This window comes from Dunckerocampus dactyliophorus, chromosome 12 (genome assembly GCF_027744805.1).
Source record: "Dunckerocampus dactyliophorus isolate RoL2022-P2 chromosome 12, RoL_Ddac_1.1, whole genome shotgun sequence".
NCBI classification, from domain to species: domain Eukaryota; kingdom Metazoa; phylum Chordata; class Actinopteri; order Syngnathiformes; family Syngnathidae; genus Dunckerocampus; species Dunckerocampus dactyliophorus.
This window is the reverse complement of record NC_072830.1, coordinates 10,063,142-10,087,286: the sequence shown is the minus strand read 5'-3', so window position 1 is coordinate 10,087,286 and position 24,145 is coordinate 10,063,142. Positions and strand designations below refer to the sequence as shown.

At 40.3% G+C, this 24,145-nt stretch overlaps 1 protein-coding gene across 2 annotated transcripts in view; it reads right to left on the bottom strand.

Annotated features, from left to right (window-relative positions):
- cntn5 (contactin 5) overlaps positions 1 to 23,718 on the bottom strand; it is a 120,055-nt gene extending 96,337 nt beyond the window's left edge. The window contains exon 1 of one of the 2 annotated variants that reach the window (XM_054793930.1): positions 23,403 to 23,718. The gene's annotated coding sequence lies outside the window, so the exon portion shown is untranslated. The remainder of the gene's footprint in view (positions 1 to 23,402) is intronic. The other variant, XM_054793929.1, reaches the window with a different exon arrangement.
- Positions 23,719 to 24,145: the final 427 nt, after the last annotated feature.

Here is a 24,145-nt window from a genome sequence, read left to right as displayed (position 1 = left end):
TATGTTATGTGAGGTACTACTGTATATATACTGTATATGTATAAAAAAAACTTCTTCCCTCACCCACCCCCCCATCTCCCCTGGTTGGGTGGGTGGTCTGTTCATCTCCAGCTCGGGTCCTCTACCAGAGGCCTGGGAACTTGAGGGAAATGTGACTAAAACAAGACGCACCCAAAAGACTAAGACTAAAAATAAATTGTCTGCCAGAAAAAAAACAATGCATAATAAAAGGTCTGGTGGCAAAACAGTTCCTTCGTGGCCACTCTTCCCATGGAATGAGACAATCTTTGGAGGAGAGATGTGATGGTGCCAACCTCCTCCTCCGTTTAGGGAAAGCCATTCTAATTTGACGTAGATGTCTTCTTTTGGTCTCTCCAATATGGGGGCCATTGCACTCCTCACTACACTGCACAAAAGAAAATTGCATGGTTTGCTTCTTGGGATTTTGTCCCTGGGGTGAAGCAGCTTTTGTCTGAGGGTGCCGGTGAATGAAAGAAGTGAAGACGTCTTTTGTATTAAAGATGAAACATCAACAATACGTCTTCAACAAACAAAAAAAATATAAAATATAATATAATATATCGATAATCTCCGCACACATTGCACTGCATAACAACAAAAATCCATATTATTTGTGCTTCACACCATAGAGCAAGCTCTCATTCAACACTGCGGGGGGTCGTATAATTTAGAATTTAAAACACAAGAAACTGGGAAAGTTGCCTCAAAAGTCACCCAAAAACCTTAGCGCATCAAAGAATGTAGGCTATCTCCACACAAATGTGGACATTTAAAAACACACGTAACAAAAATGTCCACCCACACCAGTATATGTATGTATGTACTTGTACACAGCGGGGAAATTTACTTGTTACAGCAGCAAGACAAGTAAAGAGAACAGTGTAAAGAAAGCATAGTGTCTACAACATGGTTCAGGTGGTGCAGGTGTTGTAGAGCCTGACAGCGGTCGGTATGAAGGACCTGCGGAACCTTACTTCAAAAATATCCACTATCTGTCATGATAAAGCAACACAGCTGACTTGGTGGCATTATAATACCAATGGTCATCAATATAATGCTATATCACATACATAATCACATGTTTCTTTTTGCTTTTGGGGTGGGGAAGGGCGTGTCGCCTTGCCGAGCAAACATGTTTTTTTTGTTTTTTTTGTTTTGTTCTTTTGTTTCGCTTTTTTTCTGGATTTTTTGTTTTTGTGTAGGTTTTTTTTTTTGCCTTGCCTAGCAAAAAAAAAAAAAAAGAATGCTTTTAAATGGTTTGTGTTATAAGTCTGCCACTGCATGGAATAAAATCAACACCCGTAAAGTCAATACATTGCATTTATGCGCCCCTGGTGGCAGGAAGTGGAATCAGCGTGAAAGAAGGAACAAGATGAGGATTGAAAGAGCATGTTTTGTGACTCGTGGCTCATTGTGGACCACCTCGGGTCAGACTCGTTAACACGTGCATTTACGCGTGAAAGTGTAGAAAAATGACTGGAAGTCAAGTCAGGGAGAAAAGCGACAATGATGTTTAAGTACGCGTGGCAACACGCCCACACAGCAGTTCTTAGCGGATGGGAATGGAAGCAAACAAAGGGAACTAAATGATTTTATAAAGTCAAATTAAATGCAAGATTAACTGAGGTTCCATCGGGTTCGCAAAAACTCTCAGTGGCTTGAAACTACATGGAACACAACACTGACAGCAGCTTTTTATTCAGAATACTTCTAAACACAATACATTCACTCTTATTATTAGAAATGGATGTTACTTTGAATGATCACCCTTTTTAAAAATCCATTAAACTTCCAAACTTAATGGCACACCGACGGCGACAAGACTGCAAATGTCTTTCCCCGTCTTCACATCATCGAACATCCCTCCTGCATGGGCCGTGTCTGTCTGTCTTCACGCATGACACGTGAATATATATCTTCAACAAGGCTACATAAACTCATTAGCCACTACATTAGGTACACCTGCACAATCTAATGCCATTCAATATAGCCAATAATACTAACTTTGATTGACGGGATCGTGAAAAGTGCAATTCCAACACAATTCCAACAAACATTCCAACAACAAACAATTGAGAATTTAAACGTCCCAAAGGTCTCACAGTTTGTAAAATGACCAAAAGATGCAAAAAAGGTTGAAAAGCTGCCAACTTGTCACCTCATATGCAAATCTTCAGACAGGTGAGCCCTTTAAGCAGTCACTACTTTTACACGCACTAAAAAATACTGCATGAGTTTGCTTGAAAGCAGCGTTTGAAATACTCTCACACAAGATCCCTCTTGCATGCGCACACTTTCATCCATCAATCATCAGAGAGTATTTGGAAATATTCACAGCAAAGCATCACAATGCTGATTGGGGCATAGAGCTTACTGCAACATAGCACGTCTCTCTGTCCCGGCTGCTCAGTACAATTTACCTTGAGCAAAACAATGTAAGAAAAGAAGAAGCACAAAGTCAGCAGTGGTGGCTTTCACAAATAATTGGAGCACAGTCAGCTGTGACTATTTGTCGTGATGTCACATACGTATTCCCTCTGCACACCAATGATATATTGATCTCATTAACCAGCATTTTAGTTGAAGGCATCGTCTGCATCTGCCTCCCGAGGGGCCTCCATGTCCTCTGACTGTCCGTGTGTGTGTGTGTGTGTGTGTGTGTGTGTGTGTGTGTTTGGCATGAAGAACAATCTTACACTAGAGTTTGATCTGTAGTATGAAGTATATGACACCTTCTCCGAATGTTTACAATCTTCTATGAATATTTACAAATACTTCCATGCTTGTAACTGTTACATTATTGAGGTATAGTGAATCCTGAATATACTGTAGTTTGCTCTTTTATTGATTGATGATTTCACCCTGGGTGCTGGAAAAAACAACCTGACCCGAACCATAACCCCTAACCGCTAACCTAACCCTAACCCCTAATCCTAACCCCTAACCTGAGCCTAACCCCGACCCTAAATCTAAATCAATAACCTAATCTAACCCTAATCCCTAACCTAACACTAACCCCTAACCTTAACCCTAACTCTAACCCTAACCTCAAACTTAACCCTAAACCCTAAACCGAACTCTAACGCTATCCCTGGTTTTATTCATATGAAGTGCAATTGCATTGTGTAAAATGATCCGCAGTGGAAGTCATTATTGATATGCCGCTTGCAAACTATACACATAATTTCTACTACATAGATAATACTGACCAAATACAGGAACTCTCGAAATTCAATAACAATCGTAAAACAAATTGAAAAACGGTGACATTTTATCATTAAAGAAATTAACATTTATTACCACATAACACATATAAAGCTACCAAAAATTAGTACACTTAGTAGCAATACTCAGTCTGAGGCAGTGGGCATCAGTGCGTATTGGTTCAAATGTGAAAGGCGCCCATCCCAAGCTTTGAGTGCACCTCGGCTTGAAATTTGGACTACCTTGTCAGCTTTATAGTCAGCAGATTTGGAGAACTTCATATACATGTATTTTACTTTTTCTTTGGCTTTCTCTGACAATTATTCCAAGGAGGTGCAAACCTGTTGGAATTAGAAGAAGTTTTGAGAAAAAGTAAGATGTCTAGTTTTAGTCTACTATAACAAATAGCTGTAGCTAATCAATGGAATGCGCTAATAACAAAAGCCACAAGCCCTCTAAAATAAATAAGTAGCATTTTGTTCTAGGTTGGACATTTAGCATTACAGTGAAGGATTTGGAAACTAGCCAATGAAACGGTTGTTTTTCCAACAGTACGATAATCCGTAGAGAGCCACAGTGGCCCACAGAGCGCCGCCATCAGATTGTATCACACCGTGGAAGCTTTGAATAACAGCATCATATAAAGCTGCTTCCTTTCCCACATTTCCCGCCAAATGCCTGGGTGCTGGTGTCTCATCTCCATGCCTAATGGAGCCCTGCGTCAGTCTCATATCTGGAGAACATGCTGCTGCCATCACGGCTCCCCTTTCTTCTCGTCTGCATGTGGATAAATAAATGTACTTTTATGCGTCACACTGCTGACTGTGCGCATGGTTCATTGTCAGCACGACGACACTGGGCTGCATTATTAAATCACTCATCCCTCCACCAGGGGTCTGCTATTACATAAGAGAAATATATTCAAGGAATTATGCTCCCTCGCTGGCTTTGGTGGAATAAATCCAGTGGCTGTCACAGGAGACACTGCAGGAAGCGAGCTGAGGACGGATCCCAGGCGTGCCATGACTTGGATGGGAATTATAAACAACAAATATGTCACCGCGGTGCAGAGACATTAGAACTCTTCAGATGGACACTTGGGTTGCATGTAGCAGCTGTCCAAACCGAGGCGATGAAAGAACCACAACTTCCTCACAAGGGGCACAGCAATACAGTCAAATTATATTTATTGTATGTTTTAGACGAGCCTCAAAAATTCATCAGTTCATACACCTTTTGACTCAGACTTTTTTAGGCTCATCTGTGTACATTTTTGGCAAATTTCAGCCTGGCCTTCCTATTCTTCTTGCTCAAGAGTGGTTAGCATGTTCTGGTGTATCATTGTACTTTTGTTGACGAGGTCTTCTATGAAGAGTAGCGAGTGATACCTTCACTCCTGCTCTCGGCAGGTTGTTGCTAATGTCACAAACAGTTGTTTCTCTCAACCTCTCACAATGTTTCTGTCATCACCTGCTGATGTTTTCCTTGCTCTACCTGTTCCCTGGATCGGTTCGCAGAGTGTAAAGCAGCTCGGTGAGAATCAGTACCTCCAAGTCCGAGTCCATGGTTCTTGTCCAGAAAAGGGTGGAATGCCATCTCCGGGTTGGGCATGAGATCCTGCCCCAGGCGGAAGAGTTGTCTAGTGAGGGAAGGATCGAGCGTGAGATGGACAGGTGGATTGGTGCGGCGTCTGCAGTGATGCAGACTCTGCATCGGTCCGTTGTGTTGAAGAGGGAGATGAGCTAAAAGGCAAAGCTCTCAATTTAGCGGTGGATCTACATTTCTACCCTCACCTATGGTCATGAGCTTTAGGTAGTGGCCGATGGTGTGCACAAGCAGCCGAAACAAGTTTTCTCCATTGGGTGTTTGAGCTCTACTGTAAAGATAAGGGGAGAAGAACTGTCATCCAGGAGAAAGTTGGAGTAGAAGCGCTGCTCCTCCGCATTGAGAGAAGCCAGATAAGGTGGCTCAGGCATCTGGTCAGGATGCCTCCCGGACTCCTCCCTGGGGAGGTATTCAGGGCACGTCTGACTGGTCGGAGGCCTCAGGGAAGACCCAGAACACGTTGGAGAGACTATGTCTCTCAACTGGCCTGGGTACACCTCGGGATCCACCAGGAGGAGCTGGACGAAGTAGCCGGGGAGCGGGACCGGGACCGGGAACCCCAACTCAAATAAGCGGAAGAAGATGGATGGATGGATGGATCTGTTCCACGTCTGTTACTTAGTACACCAATGCTTGCTTTCTTCAGGACATTACACATGCTTGTAGTGGCTATGATGACCAGTGTTTCTGATTGATTGTCCATCGTCTCTCAGATTTTTACCCACAGACAGATGTTGTTTTCACTTCTAAATGCAGTCTACACAAGCAAAAACCTTTCCTCCCAATCTGAAAGTGAGCTTAGACATTTGGTGCTATTTACTGATTGAATAAGTAATGCAATAGGATACACCTGTCAGTCACGTGTCCCAATACTTCCTCAAATGACAAATGGGTGCGTTCAAACAAAAGGTGGTACCTTCTAAGCTGTGATCCAGATGTGAATACCTGGAAATAAAAGCCGAAATGTTAGTTGTCTGCTCTCATATTTATTAAATAAATAAATAAATATATTCATTGGTTGATGTCAAGCCCAAATGTTTTTAGTCTATAGGAAAAATAAATGGACTTCATTGTTTCAATACTTCTGGAGGGTACTGTTCATCCAACTTTACCTTTAGTATTGTCTCTTGACAAGATACAATGAAATGCTTTGTGAAAGGCCTGTTCCCGCGTACTTAATATAATGTATGTATCAAAGCACAGTACCTATATACTGTATGTATCTAAGTACAGTATGTACACACAGTGTGTCTCTAAGTATCTATCTGTCTCTGTCTGTTTGGCTGCATTGGTTTGAGATGTTCCATAGACCAAGAACTAGCAGATAAACTGACAGCGAAAAAGGTTTATTCTTTTTTCAGCATTTACATATAAAAGTATCAGACTTGTACATTGGTAGGGAAAGGTCTGAAATTGGGATCAGAGCAGCTGGTCAGATTATTTCTTCTTTCTCACAGAGAATGTGAGATATTTTATTACTCTGGAATAAAAAGCGATGACCCTAAGAACTCCTCTTGGCTTTTAATCTACAGCTCTTGCCATCCTGCTTTTTAAGGCCGCTCCGTGCAGACCTTGATGTGGTACATCACACGCAGCCTTTTAGCCATTAGCTTTGACTTTACTGCTTCTAAAAGCCAGTTCACTCTGACACAACACACATTAGCTAGATACACAATACACGCTGAATTCCACTTCAAGTACTGTAACAACTAGAACTGTTAACAACAGTTCTAACAGTTACTGGGAGTATTGTATGTTTGAAGACTTAATGAAACTGCTGCCCCCGCAACCTGGACCAGGATAAGTGGAAAAAAATTATGGCTTTACTGGAAATTGTAAGTAACAGAGCTTTCTTAGGATGATCTAGAACCTAGCTCTGGCATGTATCACTAAAAAGTAATAGTGCTATGCTCAGGGACATTAGAAGATAGGTGAATTAATAAGGAACCTGCACCAACAGTTCACAAAGACACTTTGGCCACCTTGGGTCACACAGCCTTTAAAATCTACAGCTTTCTTCTTCTGGCAACGAGCCTTTAAAACCAACAGGGTTGCTGATCTGGCACAGAACAATAATCCCAAGATTCTTCAAAAAGATTGGTGACAAACAAGAAGTGTGTAGTTTGGATATCGTGGGTCATGTAAATGTTTAAATGTACAGGATCCTTGCTCCGGTATATAGCAATGACCCCGACGCATTTGCGGAAGTTGGGGTGAAAATTGCGACTGGCAGGATTCAGAATAAAGAAATTACATCTTTGACCACACCTACCTCTTGTCTGTTTGGTGTCAGCATGAGCTTTAAAATCTGCAAGATTCTTCTTCTGGCAAAGAGCCTTTAAAACCAACAGGGTTACTGTTTGGCAAGGACAATGAATACCTATAAGTTTCAACAGGATCTCTGAACTAATAAGGAACATACACCAAAAGATCGAACAGGTGTTTGGATCATCTTGGGTCATACAGCCTTTCAAATCTATACGTTTCTTCTTCTGGTATGATGCCTTAATAAGCAATATGATTACTGTTCTGACATAGAACTATAAGAAGCTTGATGAAGATCAGCAAACTAAAAGAAGCATGTACCAACAAATCTGTTTTTGATCCCAAGTACCTTGGCTATCTTGGATTTAAAGGATTCTTGCTCTTAGAACTCTTACAGGGCAGGGTCCCTGACATGATTCATCAACTTTGCAGAAATATATTTGTTTGTTGACAGCGAACAATAAATTTGGAAAATTACATCTGTAGTTCATGGCATCAGCCATGATTAACTTGTTCTCGCAACTCAGCCTCATTTCTGGGTGTGACGTAATGACGGTAACACCGCTCAGGTAAACAACATGGTGGTATACGAGACAGAGGATGTTTACAGTGATTATGGCAATGATTTGAACGATGTGTCAATAGTTTGAGGAGGAAGAAACAGAACTTGCAGAACATGGACTTACGCCTTAAGACATACAGTAGAGATGAAGATTGGTCAGAACACAGAATGGTAAGTGTAAATTACTCTGGAGTTGCTTATCCTTCAATTATTGTTTTAAATTGGCTTCTTAAATAGCATAAAGTTTTTTTTATAGTCTGTTTTAATGTACATGTGGCCTCACATTGACAATGAATGTTCGCCATCGCCGCTGCCCTCCAGTAAACATCATTGCGAAAAGATGTTTATATAACACGTACACTAAGTCCCCAACTTACAAACATCCGACATGTGAACTTTCGGAGATACGAACACAAGCCGACTGCTCTATTTTTTCATGTATTTTGCCTTGTAGTACTGTAATGTAACTCCATTATTTATACTGCGTGTGATTTAAGTTTATAAAGAGTTAATAGGCCTGCTTAATTCTACACCACCCACAGAACACTACCTCTTTTAGAAGAGTCTATCGACGACGACCATTTGTCCTTTTTTTCAGTATCTCCTCCTCCACCACCACCAACGACGTATGCTCGACCACTCCTCTTCAAAGGTAAATAACATTTATCATTACGTATTATTATATCATTTTTATTATTGTTTTTTTCATTAATTATCCTCGTTTAATATTACTACTGCATCCAAACTCATATTTACATACATACGCATATACTGTATATGTATACACGTACATGTAGTACCTACTGTATATAATTGGTAATATTACCTCTTCCCCTACTTAAGAACAATTCGACTTAAGAACGGCCGTCTGGAACCATTTGTGTTCGTTGGTTGGGGACTTAGTGTATAATGCTTTGCAACCTTGTCACTTTCGTGGAATAATGTTTAGAAGACATTATGTAAACAAGACATGACTTACTCTCTTCTGTGCTGTTCTTCTTTGTTCCTTATTTCGTGTATCAGCAGAATCGTATCCTTTTTCAAAATGCGTTTATACCGCACTTTCAAGCCAAATGCTTCTTGTAAAGGTATTCCTTCAAAGCAGTCATCGAAATGATCACCGCAAAGGACAACACTCGAGGTGGGCGTCCGTCTGTCTCTCATTCACGCCAGTCACTCACTTGTGTAATCCATTGTTGTCTTAAAATTTCCTCTTTTGGAAAAGTAAATAAACTTACAGAATCACTAAATGACCTTATAACCACACTTATGGCTGTTTGGTCGACGGCATACTTCAAAAATCAATAGGGTACTTGCCAAAATGAGGCTCAATTATTGAGACATTTTAGGAAAATTGCTAAGTAATTGTAAGAACCACCAAAAAGAAGCTAAATCTTAAGTCAGAGTTAACAACTGTATATGAAATTTAACAATTATGGGCAACTGAAGGTATTTCAGCCTGATGGTAATGTAAAAATAGCATGGAATATTGCACCATATAATATTAGGGGTGTGTGTGATAATTATCAGGCCGATATGAGGGAATTATGACGTCATACCAATAAATCTGATAACATTAAAAACAGCTTTGATAACTGATCATTTAAAGCAACTCTCCAATGAGGCGAGATTTCCCATACCGCACGGCTGAACAAATCAAGCGCTTCTTTTTTTCTCCTGCCTGTGACAATAACGGCCTGTCGTAACTTCCCCTGAGCTCACTTGTAAACAAACATTCACTTTCAGAGGAAGACATATCGCATGCTAGTTGTACCAAATGCTCCGCAGAGGAAGACATTGTGCATGCAATGCTCTGCAATGAGGGAAAAAAAACCCATTGAGCACACAAAAAACCTTGTCAGACACCTGAAAAGCCAGCGCCGCGGCGTTTGAAAAGTGCACAAGGTATGCCGGACACCTCCGTGGTCGTCACAACGGCTGCTCAGAGCATGTGTCCGAATACAGTGCACCTTGCTGGGCCACAGCAGGTGGCTCCCTCCGCTCTACACTGGTTCTCCTGATAGTAGTGATGTGGTCGTAGTAATGTCATGATATCTGATTAGGACAAAACAACAGGTACAGTTGGTCAAATACAATTTTTTTCCAGTCTTTCTTACCTGCAGGTGTGCACAAACTACACTTAAGTCAACATTTTTAAAAAGTAGTAGTAGTAAAAATCGGTTATCCGTATCATATCGGACTTACGAAGCAGAAAGTTATCAGTTTGAAAAACGATAGCGTGCATCTCTATATGATAGTAATGCTAGTGTAGCAAAGGGTTCATAACAAGGTATAAAAATAAGGCATGTGGGAGTCAGGAAGCCAAAGAACATGCCGAGATGAACCTGCCGACAGCAGTGAGGACGCTGACATCACAACCAGACACACAACGCTGTCACACACACATGCAACGCAAACACACACAATGACCCACCTCTCCCCCCAGCACACAATTCGAGGGGAAAAAGCATAAAGATTTCTGAGTTCAGCTCAAGTTTATGCATCAAACTTGCAAGTCATAGCTTTCATGGTCTTTCCACTGCTACCTTTATTTCCACATTTACCTTTATTTCCATCGCGTGCCATGCAATCCAAATCTTTCAAATGTCAAAAGGCGTCTCAGTCATTTCCGCTAATCTTTTATTTTGAACTATCAGCAGGCTGCAGATGCCGCCTCAGACCTCGCCTGCCATGCCTGAAACGGCACACCTTCATCTGGCTAATCTGTCAACCGCACAACTGCTCGATAACAAAAACATGTAAAAACTTGGTTTCAGTCCTCGCAGAAAAAACCTTTACTGTCATATCAAATCAGCGGGAAGGGAAGAAAACATCATCAATCTTGGGGCGATTTTCTCTCTCATCATCACCTTGTTGACAAACTCTTGCTATTGATCGCAAACTGTTCGCTAATACCTGAAAGAGGAAAACACCTGATAAGACTGGAGAGCTTTGAAATAGGGGATGTTATGCTAACTATGCTAAAATCGCCATTTTGGGACTTTGCTGTGAGGAAGGAAGATGAGGTTATGGTACTTGAAAAAACGTCTTCAATTAGTAATGGGTGGCTGGATATCGACACTGGTATCAATTCTCATTCAGCAGAGTAGGAACTACGTATGGCGAAGAACCACGAATAACTGATACGTCCATAGAAGTATCTATTTTTTTCCTCCACCTCCAAATCCTCCTTCTAGCTTGATGTTGACATTCTCCTCTGATTTCGGATCAACGTTTGCAATAAAAGTGATTGTTGTAATTACAGTATTAGATGAGATTCAGCTCCACAACCATCCTTGAGCACTCGTAACACAATCCATATTTAATCCCTAAATATGCCTCACATACTTATTCAACACATTTACAGCATGTACAGTATATGCTACTCTCTATATAGCTATGTATATGGATATAGCTAGTCACATCTAATCAATGATAATTGATAAAGATGTTAGATGAACACATGGAATGGGAGTTAGTGATGTGCGATACCACTGATTTCGTTCCGATACTGAATAAAATTCAGGCTGGCATCAGCGATACCGATCCAATACCGATACTTTGTGCAAATTCACCTAATGTGTCACTGGAGTGTGATTCATATCACAGGATACAGGATTTAATTAACTTATTCATGATAGGTATTATTCATTTAAATATGTTTTAATGTAATAATTGAAGTTCTTTATTTATTTTAAACCCAGAAGTATATCAAGGTAGCACGATGATTTGCAATGTAGCCAAGTTATTCGGAAAAAACACATTTTCAAAATGACAACAGAAAAAAACAGGACAAAATTGTAGAAAATGTAAAAAATGGTATTTTAAACAATCAAAATCATCCATCCATCCATTTTATATACTGCTTTATCCTCATTAGGGTCGCGGGGGCATGCTGGAGCCTATCCCAGCTGACTTCGGGCGACAGGCGGGGTACACCCTGGACTGGTCGTAATCAAAATCATAAACAATAAAATAATAAAGCCATTAAAAATAACTATTAATTATGAGTAACTACTATAAGAATGGAAACGTTATTCACAATTAAACAATTAAAAGGGTCATCAATGAGATCGCAGACCCGTTAACATATATTAGTAACTTATCATTTCAGACTGGAATATTTCCAAGCAAAATGAAAACAGCCAAGGTGGTTCCAATTTTCAAAAAAGGAGACAAACACCAGACAAACACCAATTTACAAATTATCGACCAGTTTCCTTGTTACCACAATTCTCGAAAATTGTGGAGAAGCTATTTAATAATAGGTTGGACAAATTTATTAATAAGAATGAATTATTGGCAAGTAGTCAATATGGTTACAGAGCCAACATTTCAACTTCTATGGCACTGATGGAAATCACGGAGGAAATCACTACTGCCATAGACAACAGAAGATGCGCAGCTGCAGTATTCATGGATCTGACGAAAGCTTTCGATACAATTAATCACACTATTTTAATTTCAAAATTAGAAAGGTACGGAATTAGAGGTTTAGTCTTAAATTGGGTTAAAAGCTACCTAGCAAAGAGGAAACAATTTGTAAAGCTAGGAGAATATACATCTGGGAGTCTACACAATACGTGTGGAGTACCACAGGGGTCCATACTGGGACCAAAACTGTTTAACTTGTACATTAACGACATTTGTAAAGTAACTAACAACTTAAAATTGGTCTTATTCGCCGATGATATCACCGCTTTCTGTTCTGGTGAAAGCACACAAGAACTCATTAAAAAGGTCAAGGATGAAATGGTCATATTAAAGTCATGGTTTGACAAGAATAGATTATCTCTGAATTTAAGTAAAACTAAAATAATGTTATTTGGTAATAGTAGAAAGGACACGTACGACCAAATACAAATTAATGGAACGGATATTGAAAAAGTGGAAGAATATAAATTCCTTGGGGTTATAATAGATGAAAAAATGAGTTGGAAATCTCATATTAAATATATACAACAAAAGGTGGCGAGAAATATCTCTATATTGAATAAAGCAAAATATGTTCTTGATCAAAAATCACTCCACACTCTGTACTGTTCCTTAGTATTAGCATATTTAATGTATTGTGTGGAGAATAATAATTACAAAAGCAATCTTCACTCACTCACTGTACTGCAAAAAAGATCGGTGAGGATCATTCATAATGCCAAGTATAGAGAACATACAAACCCTTTATTTTTAAAATCACAGATATTAAAATTCGCAGATTTAGTACACTTTCAAACCGCTAGAATAATGTATAAAGTTAATAATAACTCGTTACCCAAAAATCTAATCAAGTATTTCTCAATCAGAGAGGAGAAATATGATCTTAGAGGAAAATTAAACCTAAAACATTTATATGCGAGAACAACGCTGAAAACCCACAGCATTTCCGTGTGTGGAATTAAATTATGGAACGGATTGAGTAAAGAACTCAAACAATGTACAGAGATGAGCAAATTCAAAAAACAATACAAGCAGTTGATGTTTGCTAAATACAAGGCAGAAGAGTCCTGATTGTTCTGTCAGGTTTGTTATTTTATTTTATTTATTTTTTTTATTTTCTATTTTATTTTATTTTATTTTATTTTATTTTTTATTTATTTAATTAAATTTTATTTTCTATTTATTTATTTTTATTTATTTATTTATTTATTTTTTTATAATTTTCTTTGTTGTGTTTAAAAAAAAAAAAAAAAAGGAAAGGGAAAAAAAAAAAAAAAAAGCTTTGTTCTTATTTATTTATTTATTTATTTAGTATTGTCATCATTATTATCATTATTATGAATGTTCTCTCTTTTTTGGGGGGGGGGAGGGTTATCTCACCGTTATCTATTATGTGTTATCCTGACTATCACTGAAAACATGACATGGAATCCAGGAAGTGAACTACATGTACTGTACTAGATGTAGAATGGATGGGGGGTAGGATTAAATAAGCTTTGCTTCTTCCTACTCCTTTTGGACATGTGGAACTGTCAAAGAATGATTCACGAGATGTATTCCATTGTAACCTTCATGTTCAAATAAACTAAACCAAACCAAACCAAACCAAACCAAACCAATTCAGACATGGCTCCATCGTTCATCGTTTCAACAGACAAACGTTACCTCAAATGACTGAAGCATCACAAGTATTGATATTGATAGTATTGATATAGTATTGATATGATAGTTAGTATCGGAATAATCAATATTTCAGTAACAATCTGCACATCACTAATGGGAGTCCCCGTGTAGCCAGTCACAGCACACAACTATGGCACGCTCAAGGACCCCTGAACAATGTACGGAATCTCAACGTGTGGTGAGAAAACATAATCAGTGAAGCATGAAGACATAAAGATGTAAAAATTGTGAACAGAGGTACATGTATGCTGTACATTTGACCTTTATTGTTACATGTTTATAAATGATTACAGACCAAACGATTTGTAATACAAATATATATTTTTGTTAATTATAGTTGAAATAAAGCACTAAATCCACTATTGTTGATTCAACTTTATGTATCCAGAAATCCTTATTTGTCTGTCCAACACTCTACACTACTGTAACATACTTAGAACATAAAATGAGCAATGAATTCTGGATAAACAAGTCAGCGGTAAGATGCATACACCTTTACAATGGCCACCGTCGTATTTCAAGCTGCTAGTTTGTCTGGAAAAAACGCCACTTGTTTGACAGTGCCGACAGCGCCCTGAACTCCATTTCGAAAATGTGCTTTTTCCCAACTACTTGTTTGTTAATGTATTATTTCATGACTCGTTGAAAAGTGCTGTCATTGACTTAAGTTTTTGCTGTGCTACCTTGATTTTAGCTACATTATTTTCTTGATAATTGTCTCCATGGTTGCTGACACAATGCCAACCGGTGGCAGAGCATGGACTGTATAGAATGAACTCTATGTAGTCTGATTGATTGAAATGCTATTCAATCTATGAATAGAATTATGTGTAATGATCTTTATTGCCTGAACTGAAATGTGAAAAACGTGTTTACCGGTAAACTTTTTGACAATGTGAAGATGAAATATGAATGTATGTTTTCCACATAAAATTAGGTCAAAGTGATTCTCCATTACATGTCATGTTGGTGGCATTGTTTTTTCAACGCCAAGCATAATCTCCTCTCCTGCCCTTCACTCTTTGCAAAACTAGGTAAAAGTGATATTAAATGTTCAGTTGTGCATTCATTTGTCATTTGTAATTATTTTTGCATCATTTTATGCGTTTAAAACTATAATTATTGTATATAAAATGTGTTTAGGGTGTCTGTAACGGATAAATTGGATTTACATTATTTTCTATGGGAAAACCTGCCTTGGTTAGAGTTCGTTTTGGTTTGAGTGGGACCTTCTGAAACAAATGAATGACTCTAGCCAAGGCACCACTGTACAGTATTGGTATTGCCAATACCAAGGTTTGTATTGCATGGGTAATAAAATAATTTGATTATTTTGATACTCATTTGTTATAAAGTAAATATTCTTTAATTTCCCTTGTGGGGTTAGTAAAATGTGCTACTGTAAAAATACAGCTATGGCAACGTGACAATGACAGCGAAGGAATGGAGCATTTGTGCTCGTTCACACAGACGCTGATGAAAGAAGGACGTAATTAAGCAGAATGAGGCTGCCAGACATTTCAGCTCATCCTAAAATTGGCAGCCTGCTGGATCGCAAGGAAGCCAAGAAGGAAGAAAAAGAATGACGAGAGAGAGCGGTCACCCTTTGAGGCCGTCTTTGTGCTGTGATGTCACTGGTGTTAATTACAACGCTGCTTGACATTTGACACGCTGTCACGCGTAGGAGATTTCATTTAGGATCAGCAGGGTGCTTGTAAAACAGCAGATGACTAAAATGACAAGAAGATGATCAGAACAAATGTTTTTATATTTCCACAAACAAATGAAACGAGAAAATAAGAGCAGCACATTCCAAGAATGCTTCTCAGGATTCCACTTTTTAATGAGTGAACGCCACAGTTTAGCGAAGAACCACCAGAGGGCAGCAGTTACATGACAAAAGTATTGGGACAGGGAGTGACATGTGGGTGGAGTTTCTATCCATCCAAGAGGAAGAGTTACGATTCAAATGGCAACTAAGAGGTCTAGTCTGACCTCTGATTGGTGGATTCATTGATTAGGACATACTTGTACTTGTACTTGAGTCTGATCATCCCGTTTTAGTGTTGAAATTGTAAAGTGTTTGTTCATCATTTCTGTGTTGATCAAAAGAAAAAAGAAAACACACTTGTCATGTTACAGTGTATACAGTGCATGTATACATACAATCTCGTATAGTATAGTATAGTATATAGTAGGGTTGTGAACGATAAACAGATGCGGTTTGACGAGCGAACGATTCCACTGCCCTGGTAGAAGCCTCTTGGATGGATAAGAATCAGCCATAAATCTTGATGAATGGATTGTGTAGACATGCACCGCGTATCGCGAGAGAAGACAGAATGTCTTATAAACAACGCGAGAGCCCAGGTTGCCGACGAAAGGATTGTCGCACATGCTCCATAACCTACCGTGACTGAATGGATGAATGCAACTAGCAGCAGGTCCGCTAGCTAGCGGCTAGCTGGCACGCCTGCTAGCCGGCCATCACTGCCTAGCTAGTCACCGCAAAAGATTTTCAACGCATCAGTAAAAACTAAAGTTTGGAACAGCTTTGGATTTTACAAGAAGGTATGGTAACTTTTCTGCTTTGGAGCTTGTTTTATTTGAAATCTTGCACCTTTTTTACCTACCTGGAGTGTTGAAAACACTCAGTCAGTCTGAAATGTTGCACGCTTGTTATTGTTATGACATTATGAGTGTGGGATATTTTACGTTTTGAAGCATTTTCATCTGGCTTTGAAGAGATATGTCATTATTTAAGGGGCTTTGCACTACTTATTTATTTATTTTGTATTATTGATGGGACTTAAGGCTAAGACTTGTGTTTTTTCATTGTTATATTTTATATAGATGGACAGATAGAGAGGCCGCACGGTGGTCTAGTGGTTAGCACGTTGGCCAATACAGGAACAGCCTGGAGATCGGGAAGATCGGGAAGACCGGGAAGACCTGGGTTCGATTCTCCCTTGGGCATTTCTGTGTGGAGTTTGCATGTTCTCCCCGTGTGCGCGTGGGTTTTCTCCGGGCTTCCTCCCACATTCTCAAAAACATGCAGGTGAGGTTAATTGGCGACTCTAAATTGTCCATAGGTGTGAATGTGAGTGTGAATGGTTGGCGACTGGCGATTGGCTGGCGACCAGTCCAGGGTGTACCCCGCCTGTCGCCCGAAGTCAGCTGGGATAGGCTCCAGCATGCCCCCGCGACCCTAATGAGGATGAAGCGGTATAGAAAATGGATGGATGGATAGATAGAGATACAGAAAATAGATAAATAGATAGATAATTGTCATTGCGCACAGTACACAATCAAACTTAGTTTGGTGACTCCAATTGCATTTCTAGCAACATTAGGACATGCTCAAACTTAAATGTTATAAATAGTATAAAATTATAAAGTGTAAAGCAAGTCTTTTTTTGGTCTGCGTCTAAACAATAAATACATTTGACATGTTATTCTGCTGACCTTATCTTTGCCAATGCCTTACAGCATGCTATAAGGGATATTATGTGCTTTAATCGTATCGTAATTTGTGTATCTAGATTCAAATCGAATCGTCTGTCACGAGGAGATTTACATCCCTAGTACATACTGTAGTACATACAGTGTAAACAGTATAGGACAAGGCAAATTGTACTGTACTTGTACTTGTGATTGTACTAAATGCTATTTTATGATTCTTTTTTACATATTTCCACAGCATGTGCTTTTATTCTTATAACACCACTAGTCCATTTGGAGACTAGATGACATTGTCTTTATTGGTTTTCTTGGTGTGGTTACAATGGCTGGCAGCAGAGGTGAAGGTCACGCTGTAAAAGCTGCAGTAATACAGTCATATTAGGATCAATGTGAAAGGGTATATGGTCATATAGCTATATGTCAAAGGTGCAATCTTGGTCATTGCAAAGGCTTCAGGATGGGAAGTGTCCGCTGTAGTTTTGTTTGGTGAACGCTCAGCAGAACAAACAGAACGTGATGTAACGCGTCACCCAATCACTTTGCTTGTTTTCTCTCTTTTGGCTTTAATTTGGTTTTGTTCTGGATCCTTGCTTTTTCAGACAGCCGCTGTATCTTCAGAAAAAAGGATGTTGACATTGTGTGCTTGCCATCGGATGTCAAATGGAGCGTTCCCAGCTTTCCCCTTCCCAACTAAAAGAAAATATGATCCAATGAGGGGACGTAATGTCATTATCAGGCCCTATTTTGTCTCGGTGAGGCTCCGGCGTGTCAGGAGCAGCGGTGCTTGTGGGATTGTCTGCTCGACTGGCGATGGCATCCAAGTCATTCATACGAGTGACATGCAGGGGAGGGCGCTGAGCGTCTCAGCAATTATATAAATGAAGATGTCAGATGAATCCCGGAGGGCGGTGTTTGTCGCTCAGCCGAAGCACAACCAGCGAGGTTGGGTTTATGTAACAAGGAAATGTTATCAGCAACTTTTCTTCAAAAGACTTCTATCCTTCCGTATTTACATATCTGCACATGAAAGATATTCTCTGTCACTCATCCAAGGCATTGCGGAGGTTTCTATTCTGCCCGGGGACCCTGGTAAACAATTCCTCCCACTGGAAATAATCCAGTAGAAAAAGAAATCATCTGTTCCAGTGTCAAACCGTTGCCGCCATAAAATATTTAATAACATTTGCACATTTTTGCCACACACTCCTAACCCTAACCCAATGCACGGAATGAACTCTTTTCCTGCCTGTTTGGAGGAGAGAGGTAAGGAAAACAGACACACTTGCACAAGGTAATATATTGAGGCTGGCAAAATTATCCAGTTCATTTTCATTTATTGTGTTATCGTCACCTTTTAATCTCACAAGATCTTGTGACACAGTATCTTGTGACAACCTTATTATTACATTATTAATATTAATCATATTCATAGTTTGATTTATTAAGTACTGTTCTGCTTTCACTTATACTTTAACTTCTGGTTCCTTCCATATTCTTCTCTTAACGCCCATTGTTGAAGCTGATCCTTCTTTTGGAAGAAGTAGCACAGTAAAAGCCAAAGAAAAAGCAAAATGTGCAATTAATCAGGCAAAACTCGTATTGATCTTTTGCAAGTTGCATTTTTTTTTCGAGCAAGGTGTCACATGACATCACACATGGTTTTACGCACTTTAAAGGTTTTTCTTGGGGTGTAAGGACGGTACACGGTCAAACCTCAAAAAAATACAAAGTACAAAATAACTAAGAGGGACTAAGACGGCCGTAACCCTAACTAATAAGGAAAGGAGGTAAACTAAGGCTTAAGGCCCTAACCCAAACCAAGAAGGAAAGGAGGTACAGATAAGGCTAAGGTCGTAATCCTAACTACGAAGGAAACTAAGGCTAAGGCCCGAACCCTAACCAAGATGGAAAGGAGGCACGGCTAAGGCTAAAGCCGTCACCCTAACTAAGAAGGAAAAGAGGTACAACTGAGGCCCTATCCACTAACCCTAACTAAGAAGGGTAAGGGTTAGAATTTAGGCTTAGGGTTTGAGCCTTAGCCTTAGCAGTACCTCCTTTCCTTCTTGGTAAGGGTTAGAGCCTTCGCCTTAGTTGTACCTCCTAAGGCGAAGGCCCTAACCCTGACCCTGTCCCTAACTAAGAAAGAAAAGGAGGTACATCTAGGAAACCAGCAACAGGAGATGCAATGTGTGTTGCATGGAAGGTTCAGGTAGCAACAGCACAGGTAAACTCCGGCCTCGTCCTGTGCTTAAGAACAAGACTTATTCAGGATTACAGCCAGGTGTGCTCCATGGCTCCCTCTATCAGAAGTCATGGGTTACAGCCGGGTGTGCTCCATGGCTCCCTCTATCAGAAGTCATGGGATAGCAATAAGCCTCAAACAGGAAACATCCATCCATCCATCCATTTTCTATACTGCTTCTCCTCATTAGGGTCGCGGGGCATGCTGGAACCTATCCCAGCTGACTTCGGGCGACAGGCAGGGTACACCTTGGACTGGTCGCCAGCCAATCGCAGCAAACAGGAAACAAATTGAACAAAATAAAAGCACAAGACAAAAGGTCCATGTGTCATGGGGAACATGACGGTGTGTTTGGCAAAGTTTCACAGTTGGAATCAGGAAGTTTTGTTCCGCTTTAGTTTTTCCGGATTATTCTGCCTCAGGGCCAAGAAACCCTTGAACGTGATGACACATCACAGTGTTGCCATCGTAGAAGCAGACTCAAAGCTTCAGGGACTTGTTGGGTCACAAGACTTTTATGTCCGTTTCCACTACGACTTGCCAGTGACAAGCAGATACCCCTGGGTGCCGTTGTCTTCCTCTCCTCTCCGCGTGTCCTCCCTGCTCAAATACATTTTCTTCTCCGTGGCCTTGGGGTCAGCCTTCATCGCATCGTTGTCATTTTCAATTAGCCAGCCCCTCCACGCACGTCCAGCCCCCCCGCCCGCCAATATTCTTTTATTTCAAGCCGACGCACTCATGTCCGTCAACGTTAGCATCCCAGACATCACGCTCAGCGCACCTGCCACCCGGCAGCGCGCGTACAGCAGGTGGCGCCGGCGAATGCGTAGGCGAACTGTGATTAGAGGCCAGCAAAACGGACGCAGCTGTTCCATTCGCTCCGTCTGCTCCCCTGATGTGAAGCTAAAATATGCATTTCATCCCAGGGCACCTTTTCAACACCGGCAATGAAAAGGAAATTAAACGCAGGACAGAACTGATGGAGCGTCTTAAGAAATACTTGAAACAGAACTTGCATGTCTTAACTTGCACTGACGGCTTCAACACTGGTCATAACATTAGGTACACCTGCATAATCAAATACAACAATCCTGCCTGTTGATTTGTTGATTGGGTTTGGGTTACAGGTGCCACACATGAGTTCTGCAAGCCCAATCTTAGTGTGAGTCAGAACTTGGGCTTTCTAACAGTATAATATTTTTCCATTAAAATAATAACCCTTATTTCCAAAATTCATAAGCATTTAATCGTGGTGTTACAAGACACTCACTTCACAAGTTTCACGAGATTGGGTCAAGGAGAACGAGACGAGACGAGATTTTCAACAAACAAAAAGTATTTTAAACAAAAAGTACAATGAAAAAATCTAAAAAGAATATGGCAATATATTGGAATCTACTAATAGAATTTCTCCTACATTACACGTTTCTGCACTCTGTGTGTGCTCCATGGAACAAATGGGCTGAGGTGCTGAAAGCAATGCACAGAGTGAACACTCCTCCTGCCTGTTTGGAGGCGGTAGAGGAGGCAAACAGAAACGCATGCACATGGCGATATATTGAAGCCGGCAAAATTATTGAGTTCATTTTCATGCATTGTGTGATTAATTTATTAATTTTTTATCGTCCCAGGCCTAGTCAAGACTGTTTTTTTTTTTTGGAACCCAAAAAAAAATGCACCTTTTAATCTGGCAAGATCTTGTGACACAAGATCTTGTAACACCCCAAGTATTTACATAATATTCCATGTATTTTTTTTACAAAACCAAAAAACATCCAAAATGTCCATTTTCATCATTGCTTCTGCAGTGCAGTGGTTGGGGACCCCCGCTTTAACACGTCCAAGGATAACGTATAAACCTGGCAGTGATGTGTGCTGTTTAAGAGTTTTGTCATTTCCGAGTGTCTGTGAACGTGATATGAGTCCTGTGTGTGTGTGTGTGTGTGTGTGTGTGTGTGTGTGTGTGTTTGTGCAGAAGACAGTTGAATTTGCTGATGTTGTTTTTTTATATAATATCCCTATAATATTTTATTGGCCCGATTATTACTTCATACCGATAAATCCGTTAATATTAAAAATAGCTAGGATAACTGATAATTAAAAAAAAAAAAAATCAAGCGCTCCTTTTTATCTCCTGCCTGTGACGTTAATGGCCTGTCATAACTTCCCCTGACCTCACTTGTAATCAAACATTTACTTTCCGAGGAAGACATTTTGCATGCAATGCAAAAAAACACAACGAGCACACAAAAAACCTGATCAGCCACCTGAAATGCCAGCGCCGCGGCGTTTGAAAAGCGAAACAGGTTTGCCAGAGACCTCCATGGCGTCACACCGGCTGCTCGGAGCATGTGCCCGAATACAGTGCACTTTGCTGGGCCACGCCAGGTGGCTCCTCCCACTCTGTCCAAGTCTCCTGACCTCCGTAGCGGCACACCAGCTGCTCGGAGCATTCGTACCAAGAAAGTGCACTTTGCTAGGCCACAGCAAGTGGCTCTCTACCCTCGATACTCTTGTTATCCTGATAGTAGTGATGTGGTCGTAATAATGTCATGATATTTCTTACCTCCAGGTGTGCACAAACTACACTTAAATCTAAATGGAAAAAGTAGATCTAAAAAAATGATCGGTATTGGTTTGGAAAAAGAAGAAAAGAAAAAAATAATAAAGAGATTGTTGTTGGATCAGCACCTGGTCATCCTTACAGACGTTAGACGTGTAGACGTTACAACAGAATGTTTACCCTGAATGATGGCCGTGACATTCAAGTGTTGAGAGTAGTGTGGCTACGCGTGAGCGGCACATCGTTTATTCTTCCTCTCTATCTTGTTCTCCAGCGAGTCTCATGTTGATGGACCAAAATTACGTTTTTAATAAATTTATGGGAATGTGTTCGGAAGCATGGAATAATATAACAAACTCCTACAGCTGATACTACCAGCCACTGAAACTTCCAATCGCATTCACTGTGTATTCTTTCCAATTATCAGCTTTACAGATGCCGTCACGCTGCCTGGGGTTCACCAGCGCCATCTAATGAGATGTGGGAGACGTTACCCATATTGTGGTGAGGGTCAGATTATTAGGACCCGCTCCAGTTCTGCACCACTGCAGTCATGTTGAACAGCATGCTTGTTGGACCTCATTGGATCGTGCAAGTATACCTAATGTTCTGTCCAGTGGCTGCAAATGCTGAAAAGTCGTGCATGTTGCAGTGAGGCAGGTTGGGAATGTGCTTGTGAAATGAGTGAGCTTGCATTATGGATGAATGAATGAATGGATGAAGGAAGGACTGAAGGAAGGAAGGAATGAAGGAAGGAAGGAAAGAAAGCCACACAGCAGCAGAACCAGCACACACATCTCCTGAATGGCAGACTTTTAAAAAAATACATGTTGGCCTTGCTAGACTTTGTGTTTGCTTGCTGCCACAGTCAAACATTAAAAATATGTCAAGAGAAACAACAAAGTGCTGGTTTAAAGGTGGAACCACATGACTAAAAAAATACTAGTAATGTATATAGTATATGTACAAGTACCTAACATACAATACTTGCAAAAGCAGGTTCAAGCAAGTTCTATGATTTTCATGACATTTTGCTTGACTTTGTTACCTGCAAAAATGCAATCAAGCTGCTTTTAAGTGGACGTCAATCCACTTCATTGCAAGTGTTTGGGTTCTGGAGGTTCGGAGGTGCAGAGAATCACATTTGTGATCCTTCCTAATGCAGTGTGTATATGATTCATTCATCCATAAGAAGGAAGTCATGCAGGTAGGGAAGCTCGTTAACTCCACTCAGGTGCCGAAGATGAAAAACAATAATAAAATCTCCCAAATTGATGTACTATATTATTATTAGTATTACTCTTTGGTTTTGCACAAACACCCATCGTCAGACAATGAAACATACAAATAGTTCTACTCACCGCCTTCTCGCCCTGCTCCTCGGATGCTTCAGCGGACCTCCACCGCCGGTGCTGCCGGTGCTGTACGTCCTCCTCCGGCAGAACCGAGACGACACCCAGGCGAATCTCCAGAAAAGTCCGCTTGCACCACGGCTCAGCCGGCGCCAACATCCATGCCCGAAGAGAAGGTCTTTGCTCCGCTGTGTTTGTGGTCCGGTTCCAGTCCGCGGTGCTCGGCGTGGAGCTCCGCTGCTGCAGGAGGCTGAGGTCCCTCTGCAGGGATGCACCCCAGCAGATGATGACTGACGAGGAGAAAGGTGGTCCTTGCTGGAGTGATGATGAGGAGGGGCCACTCCTTGCTGCCACCAACATCATGCTTACTTTTTTTTTTTAAAGGTATGATGTTGATTTAGTTCATTTATGTTTTTTATCGTCTCACCTTTCACACTGATTATATTTGTATTTGTACATTTGCATTAAATCACTATTATCTGATTGTTTACAGTCCTAGACTATGTCTCAACTACCGTATATGATCAGAAAGAGAAGACCATTTCACATGGTTCTGTTTTCAATCAGAGCATATTACAAATAATAACATATACATACAAATAATAACTTATAGTACATAAAATAATAAATACTAAATTAAGAAACTAAATAATCAATAAATACATACAAAATATAAAAAACAGATGTCAGTATGACACAATTACAAATGGCTCTATGAGTGTCAAACAGAAATGTGGTTTGTCATCAGACTG